The following is a 9,904-nucleotide window of genomic DNA, read 5'->3' as shown; positions in this document are numbered from 1 at the left end:
AGTCATGTGCAAAAGCTTAAAGGGCAATTAAAGTTGCTTTTTGTCATTAACATACACAAGAGGAAGTATATTATTGAATTGAATAATATACATGAAATAATTGGAGTGCTTACACTTAACTAAATACAGTATTTCCACTATGTGCTCTGTCATTCCTCTGCAGTTGCTTGCAATGTTGAGAGCAGGTCTTCTCTAGCACAACAGACATACAAGCACTATGTGGATTCATTAATGGATTGATTGATTAATTTGTTCCTATAGTGGAGAAGGTCAAATGATGTAGGATGAGATTATTTTCCCTTTAGGAGATCAGCAGTTGAATGTCAGGTGATCTTTTTTACATAAGTAGAGGAAATAGTAGTCATGGTACTCATCAATTCCATAAATAAAGTAACTGCAGTTAACAAGAAACTGCAGGTAATTATCATGATCAGTAAATAAGTATACTGGACACTAGGTAAAGCTCTCTCTAGGAATGCAGGGGTCTGATACTACAAGTGTGCATTATGTGGGTCACATGCAATGTAAAATATATAATCAAAGGACAGTAAAAACAATTAATACACTAAAACAATAATTTTATTTTATAACAGAAGACAATCCACTGTTTGTAAGAAAGCTGAATGTTTCTAAAGTATTAGTCCAGAAAATCCATTGACATATTGACCAAATATTGCAGACCTATTTCTCCCTAGATCCACTACTATCCTTCATTTGAATTAACTGTTGAAACCCTGGATACTCTTTTCCGCTAAAAATTTGTCTCAGCCTTTCTTAAACATATCAATTGAATCTTCCACAACCATCCCTGGCAGTGAATGCCATTTCTTGACTGTCCTTACTGTAAAGAACCCCTTCCTTTGCTGTTTCTGAAACTGCTTCTCCTCTAAGCTTAGGGGGCGACCACGTGTCCTATGTACAGTCCTTGGGGTAAAAAGTTCCCATGAAAGTTCTCTGTATTGACCCTTCATGTATTTGTACATAGTAATCATATCTCCTCTTAAATGCCTCTTTTCTAAAGTAAACATGCCTAAACTGGCTAACCTTTCATCATAACTTAATGACTTTAACACTTTATCAGTATTGTCACCCTTCTTTGTACCTTTTCTACTTCCAAAATGTCTTTTTTATATAGTGGTGCCCAGATCTGTAATCCGTATTTAAGATGAGGTTTTACCAACAATTTTTATAGTGGCAAAATTACACTGTCCTCCTTGCATCTATGCCCCGTTTTATGCATGTCAATACCTTATTGGCCCTTGCAGCTGCTACTTGACACTCTTGCTAAGTCTACTGTCTACGAGCACTCCCAAATCCTTTTCTATTATAGATTTTACTACATTTATCCCATTTAATTTATAGATTGTGTGCTTGTTTTTGATTCCTTAAGTGCATAACATTATATGTATCTATGTTAAACTTCATCTTCCACTTGGCTGCACTATCTTCCAGTTTATTGAAGTCTGTCTTCAGAGAAACTTGCTCTGATTTTATTATCTTCCAAAGTTTAGTGTCATCAGCAAAAATGGAAACTTTGCTTTCTAAACCATCACCAAGGTCATTAATAAATATATTAAAAAGAAATGGCCCTAGCGCGGAACCTTGAGTTACTCCACTTAAAACTTTTGACGAATTAGAAAATGTTCCGTTTATCACAACTCTCTGTTCCCTATTCTCCAACCAGTTTTCGACCCAAGTACAAATTTTGTTTCCTAGACCCAGTTCCCCCTTGTTTTGTAAACCAACCACTTGTGTGGCACTGTATCAAAGGCCTCAGCAAAAGCTAAGTAGACCACATCTACTGTACTACACTGGTCTCAGTTCCCACTAACTTCCTCATAGAAACTAATTGGATTAGTTTGACATGACCTATCCCTCACAAATGTATGCTGATTTCCCCTAATAATCTTATTACACATTAAGTAATCCTTATTACTATCCCTTAATATACCTTCCAGTAGTTTCCTCACTGTTGATGTCAGACTTACAGGTCTATAAATCCCTGGTTGTAATCTCATTCCCTTAAATTAGAACAACATATTTTAGTAAGGAGGAGAGAGAATGAGAGCACCTGATCAAGTCAAAGGTGCTCAAGTTGTTTCAAATAAAATCTATTACAATATTTAATTGCATATTATTTGAAATTATTTGATTTTCATAACTAGAACATATTTGTTACATACTGTTTTCATATAATTGGCATACATAATACACTTATGGACTGTATATATCGGTACAATTAAAAAAATCTAAAAGAGTCCATTGAAACACCATAGAATTTTTTTAGGACACACATACTGTATGTCATTGGCATGTAAATAATTCACCAGGGTCTTTAAAGTTAATTTCTAAACAATTTATTATAATATTCATTAAGACTTAAAAAAACAAAATAATAAAGAAAAAACAATTATCAAATTAAAATCAGCAAAGTCATTACAGCTCTTTGGTACTCGATGGGAAGCTCATGCTATATTAAGGATCAAACATATTAATGTTCATGAGGTTTTGGCACCAGGTACAAGCTGTTATTTGCATTGGAAACCACAGATAATTTTTTTTTCTGGGATGCTTTCCTGATGGAAGTTTATCTGGCTGATCATTTTCTATGCTCTGATTTTCTACTTTAAGTTTAGTGATATTTGTGCAATTTCTCTTTTCATTCTGTTTTACACATATGATATTGTTTCAAGAAATGCTTTATTTTCTGAAAAATTGATATCCTGGGTCCTAACGGTAGAAATAAAAAGTAATACCACTAGGATCCAGTCTCTATGCATATGCACAAAAAGATAATTATGCAGATGCAAAATGCAGAAGACTTTGTGGGCGTTGAACCGGGGTCTTGTGGATTTGGGAAGACTGGTGCTTTCTGGCAAGTCACAACTGTAGCTATTTATCTCAGTTCTTATTCTGGAGAGCTTGTACATTATTAACTTGCCTGGAGTATGCTCATTTAAGCCTACTTCCCACTCCGAAGCCAGTCACCGGCATCCTGGGTCTAATTAAATCTTACAGTCAATTGCTCAATCTTCCAGATCTTTGTGCTTTGTGCCTTCTTCCAATGTTCCTGAAATGTATGCCTGCTTGAACCTCAGTACACTAACTTTGGCTTTTTTATGAGACTACTCCCGGCTCTAACTCCCATACGACTAGCCAAATTAGTTCTGGCTTTTTGGCTAAATCTCTGGTTAAGCTTTCAAGTTGCCCTTCTGATTTCCCCTACTGGCATTTGTTTCTGCTTACTATAAGCCCGCTGTTTTGTGGCAGAACAGAATGTTTACATCATTATCATCATGCTTCACCCCACATTTACCATTGCTTTATTTGGGGTGTTATGACTATGCATGCACCATATTTAAATATCCAAGGACCTGGCAATCAAGCATACATTCCTCACAGATTGGGTACCATGCAAGGGTACACATGGCACAATATATATATATATATATATATATATATATATATATGCACCTCACCGAGTAAAGCAACCGAATAGGTGTTCCCACTGTATAGAGCAACAAACATTTGTCTGCAATAATTGTTAATACCTTTGTAACATGCTCCAATTAGTTGCCAATTCATAAATTTACCACTGTTATGAAGTAATTAAAATGCTGAGAAGGTATTTTTCAAACTTATTTTAGATGTCCTGAATTTGATTACCATCAATATATTGAGTGGTCAGTTGGCAATTCATAAATTTACCACTTTTTTTTTTTATTATTTTTTTTTTTTATTAGAAACATCTTTTCTCATAGAAAATGCATTACAGAATCAAATTTACCACTTTTATGTAAAATAATTAAATGCTGAGAAAATATTTTTCAAACTTATTTTACATGTCCTGAATTTGTTCCCTGTCAATATATTGAGTTCATGATTTAATGGTAGGAATTATAGCATGCCTCTATTATTTCACATATATAACACTGCTTTGCTTACAATTATTGTATGGTTTTATGTTCAATTGTTCGGTTGAATCAGTGTTTTCAAAATCCTTAACTTTTTATGTTTATACTTACACATTCATAACGGATTATTTCTGAGCCATTCCTGAGGCATTTTAGTTTTTTTAAATTCAGCAATTCAAGTACAGGCATACATATAGACCCCATGGCAGTACCATCTGCCTGTCTGTTATATTTCAATAAAAGAAAAAGCTATTGAGATTAAGTATGAAATTAATCATATTAAGCATCCAAAATGTTTATTATTTTGATCAGTATAGTAAATGCCGTATTGTTCCCAAAATAAATTGCACAAGCATGTGTGAGAAATTGAAGTATTCTCATGAAGTTCCATGAGATAGTTACCTTCTGGTAATATAATGTGCTTGTTTTCAACAAAACCTCAGCATCCAGCACGCAATAATACAGAGATTTCACAAATGGTTTTAATTTAATTTTACATCGATACATTTTTATTCCAAAATAACAGGTTGACGTAGGAGATTTTGTTTTTTTTGCTGACCTTGGATAGTGTATAAATTGTTGACATTCATGGTTCAACAGCCAATCATTTTTAATGTCCTCTCCTATAATTTAGTGCTGATTTGAAAGTCATCAGAAATTTCTCATTAAATTTGTTTGTGTTTCTGTATGGTTGATGTTTAATTCTGCCAACAATGAAGTCGTGGGCAGCACAGCAGCCTCTTTCTCTCTGTCTGTGTGTGTATATGTTAGGGAATTTAGACTGTAAGTTTCAATTGGGCAGGGACTGATGTGAGTGAGTTCTCTGTACAGCGCTGTGGAGTTAGTGGTGCTATATAAATAGCTGATGATGATGAAGTCCTCATTCAAAAGGTATTTCACTGGGATTGATCAATAGGCCAAGGAAGGAATGCAGTTCCTGAAGTGTTACTGAAATGTTGTCTTACAGGGCTATTTAACTAACTTAACTTATGTATTATGTCCTTCAAGAAACATTGTTGTCCATTAAAAGGAAAGTATTCTTTCTTTTTTCCAAGTAATGCGCTGCCTCATTTATATTAATAGTTTCAAAAACTGAATTAATAATATTCACACCCAAAAACAGAAGCTTCCTGCCTGACATTTCTATTTCTGTTGATAACATGACCATAAATCCCACTCCGCAAGCTCGCTGCCTAGGTGTAATCCTTGACTCACAACTATCATTTATTCCCCACATCGACTCTATATCTAAATCATGTTACATACATCTAAAGAACATTTCCAGAATACGCACATATCTCACACAACACACTGCAAAAACCTTAATTCATGCACTCATCATCTCCGGCATCGACTATTGCAATTCCCTCCTTACTGGTCTTCCCAAAATCAGACTTGAACCCCAACAATCTATTTTTCACACAGCTGCTAGATTGAATTTTCTTGCAAACTGTTCTTCCTCTGCTGAGCCACTCTGTCAGTTTCTACATTGGTTGCCTGTATTTCAACAAATCCAATATAACATCCTTCTAATAACATACAAGGCCTTCAACAAAATTGCACCGACATACATCTCCTTACTTGTCTCAAAATATCTCCCAACTCGACACCTCCATTCTGCACAAGATCTGCGTCTCTCTTCCACTCTCATCACATCCTCCCATTTCCGGTTGCAGGACTTTTTTCGGGCTGCACCCACTTGTGGCATTTCCTCCCTCGCACAGTAAGACTTTCCTCTAGTCTTCAAACCTTCAAGCATTCTCTGAAAACCCACCTCTTCAGACAAGCTTATTATATTTCTCAACCAGCATCTTAATCTTCCTAGGTTACCCTATAACCACCCTCTACACAGCTAGCAGAAAACAACAACCCTCTGACCAACATTGCTGTGCGACTGATCACACAGCCCACTCAATACTTTTACCTTTGCATTCTAGCTGGTCCAATATGCAATATGCTGTAGCACATGCCCTTGTGTTTCAAACTCACATTGTCCCATAGATTGTAAGCTTGCAAGCAGGGTTCTCTAACCTCTCTGCCTGTATGTATTACCCAGTATTGTTTTATTAATGTTTGTTCCCAATTGTAAAGCGCTACGGCATTTACTGGCGCTATATAAAAAAAATTTGATGATGATATTATTCACAGAGCATCCATCACATTTACACTATAATTTATTTTACAAACTTTAACTATATTAAATAGAAATGCAGATCACATTTTTACAATGTTTATTTATGACAAAGCTAATAATATGTAATATTATGCAAGCTTTGATATGGCTATATGTAACAATGATTTAAATCACAATAAATTTGACAATATAACATGGTGTTGGAGGTTAGGCATATGCAGAGCAGAAACAAGTATTTAACTAATAAAAGAGAAAATTGGGTTGTACTTAAATATACCTTTCACACTAATATGTCTGGTTTTAGTATAAAAGGAAACAGTAAAGCCTACAAAATTTGACCTACCCTTTAAGATTTCATGAGTTTATTTTACCTTTGGATTCTTTATAATATACCTTCAATGCAGGTTTTATGGTGACAGATAAATCTCAGTAGTTTTAACCCATTGTCTGATAGTAGTGTGCTAGATTAGATGTATATTAATATGTTTTGGTATAAATTGGAGAGAATCCATAGATCAGCGGTTCCACAGGGGTGCTGCGGGCCGGCGTGAGTGGGGTGGGCAAGGTGGGGGGTTGCCAAACGCTCCCCTCTGCCTGCCACCTTCCCCCCACTTGATCGCTGCCCGACATGCTCTGTTGCACTGCATGTCGGGCTTGACATCATCACGCCCAACATTTTCAGTGAAGAGCAGTGCAGCGAGTAGCAACAACGTAAGAAGACAGAACAGAAGAAGACAGAACAGAAGAAAGAAGGGCAAGTAAGAGGTTAGAAAATAAACCGAGGTTAAAAGGGGCAGAGCAAAACAAGGAGAACTGATTCTCTTTGGGGCACAGAGGTCACAGAGGGCACAGAGGTCCATATATAAAGGGGCACAGGGCACAGAGGTCCATATATAAAGGGGCACAGAGGTCCATATATAAAGGGGCACAAAGGGCACAGAGGTCCATATATAAAGGGGCACAGAGGGCACATAGGTCCATATATAAAGGGGCACAGAGGTCCATATATAAAGAGACACAGAGGTCCATGTATTAATGGGGCACATGGTCCATATATAAAGGGGCACATGGTCCATATATAAAGGGGCACAGAGGTCCATATATAAAGGGGCACAGAGGTCCATATATAAAAGGGCACATGGTGCATAGATAAAGAAGCACATGGTGAAAGTTTAAAGGGGCAAAGGGGCACAGAGTGAGGTTGAAGCCGCACAGAGTGTGAGGATGAAGGAGCACAGAGTTTGATAGCGAAGGAGCACAGAGTGTGAGGATTAAGGGGCACAGAGTGTGAGGGTGAAGGGGCACAGAGTGTGAGGGTGAATGGGCACAAAGTGTGAGCATGAAGGGGCACAGAGTGTGAGGGTGAAGGGGCACATAGACTGAGGGTGAAGGGGCACAGTGTGAGGATAAAGGGGCACAGTATGAGCATGAAGGGGCAGTGTGAACTTGAAGGGGCACAGTGTAAAGGTGAAGAGGCACAGTGTGATGATTTTTGTACATGCTGTTTTTTTCATTTTGTTTGATCTTATTCCTTTTAATATTAGCTGTAAATTATTCTTTGACAGAAATATAATTGAAAAAAATACATAAAAATATTATTTTCCCTTGGATTTATGTGTATTATTTTTGCAAACAACTTACTAACTTATTTTGATCCAAGTACTTATAAAACGGGACAGCTCGGTAATTTTTTTGGAGGGGTGCCTTGAAAAAATTATGGAGACTCTAAGAGTGCCGTGAACTGAAACATGTTGGGAACAACTGCCATAGATATAAGTGCTTAACTGTTAATATGTTGGTACTGGTACTACCAGTTTTTGCTGGAGTGGAGATAGTTCATTCATTATTGTAGTTACATCATGTATTTTAGAGTTGTGTTTGTGATACCATCCATTTAATCTTAACCTAAGATTATGATTTCTTTTTTTACTGATTTAAATTGTGATTAGACATTACAACAAAGACTCTTTGCTAAGATTACTCATCAGATATCTGCATCTCATTTGATTATAAAGTTCTTCATTTAGTTTAAACAAATTGGTTTGAATTATTGGACTTTTCTAATATTGATTTATTATGAAAATTAATTTATTATAATATTGTTTTATTAGGAAAGTCAGCTTATTAAAAAGTAATATAATTTAATTTGAGTAATTTAAAAGCAATTTAATTTCATTTACCTTAAGAATAGTGAGCAGAGATAAAGCTATTTTCCTTAAAATATAAGAATTATAAACTGTGTGCTCTGTATTGCTTTAGTACATTTTGTGTATCAGGTTTCTAGAAAATGCTTAAAGCTTGTTAGTCATCTCTACCTCTTGGCTATACCATCATTGTTACAATTAATCACATACATACTGTAAATATTATTATTTAATATTTTAACAAAAGATACCAAATAATTTGATATCTGATAGGATTTCATACATATAGTTTCTTTTTCAGCACATTTGCTTTTGGCATCATAATATTAAGAGGGTTTACCATGAGTAGCCAGGGAGTAGACAGGCTGTCAGACGCTGCTTTGTATTGGACCATCAGATATAGCTGGAGGCATCTGTTTTGATAGGATTTGTATAGATCCCAGTAAATTACTAACATACTATTTAATAGATCTTAGGGGTATGGCTCGGTAGATTTTTAATTGAGAAAGAGCCGCTTTTAGACAAAATAATACTGTGACCAATTTACAGACCTGAATGAATATACAGAGGTGATGTGATTGGTGCACTATATGCTAAACCTTAAATGTAATTGTACCAGATCCTGACAGTTGCAATATCATGGAGGAGCTACATATAAGTGCAATAAATGTAAGACCTGTCACAAAAGTGCATTACGTGCAAGACGTTTGATAAGCAGCAGTTCTATCCCTGTGCTCTCATTACTGCATGTCTTTCTTGATCTATATTATCCATCATTAACTGCAGAATGAGAAGCAGTTTCTGTGCAGTATAATATATAGAATAAATGTGATGAGTACCTATGACTTAATATCTATAGATCTCAGTATTTCTACCTTAGCAGCAGGCTATATCCCATTCATGTTTACTCTTTTACATTAGCTATATAATTTAAGTAGGTTTTAGCTCAATATAATACACAGAATTAATGTAAAAAGCTCTAACAATTTAATATGTAAGATATAGAAGGCAGCAAGGTACTGAAATTTGTCTGATTTTGTCTCTAATAATCACAATGTGACAGCTTAATAAGTGGCTGTTAGAACTACTACCTTCCAATTGGAGTGAGCTTACTGCTATAAGACTCTGTGATTACAACATAACCAATAGCCACTTACTACTAAACTGAATTAACTCCAAATATTTTTTTGATAGCTTATATAAATCGATTTTGCTTTTCATCTAATTAGAAGGAGTACACTATTGGTAAAATTCTGGGATTATGATCAATAAAGCTGCATATTAAAAAATGGAATTAGCTGAGATCTATTTAAAGTGGCTAATCTAGAGATCGATGGTAGAGATGAGAGTACAAAAAAAAGTACTAGTACATCTTCTCATACTGATGTCTGCTAACAAGCACTAATGTAACAGATAACTAGATAATCAACACATTATGTAACAAGTAACCTTTTAGTACATCATTTGTTTCATATAACATCTCAGAATTACTAACTGTACTAAGATTAGAGAGAGCAATAACCCGTGGAAAATAATCTGGGTTAAACTCCATTCAAGCACATTTTATTTTGACCTAGTATGGAGCAAGTGTAATTTTCGCCTCTACTGGGACACACTGTATCTTGTTTTAGATTATCAATTTCCCATGTATATGTATTCCTTATCAATACAGTCTAGGTTATAATTGCAATGAAGAATACAGAGGACGTTTA

The sequence above is a fragment of the Mixophyes fleayi genome, chromosome 4, assembly GCF_038048845.1.
Source record: "Mixophyes fleayi isolate aMixFle1 chromosome 4, aMixFle1.hap1, whole genome shotgun sequence".
In the NCBI taxonomy this organism is placed as follows: domain Eukaryota; kingdom Metazoa; phylum Chordata; class Amphibia; order Anura; family Limnodynastidae; genus Mixophyes; species Mixophyes fleayi.
Note: the sequence above shows the minus strand (reverse complement) of the source record.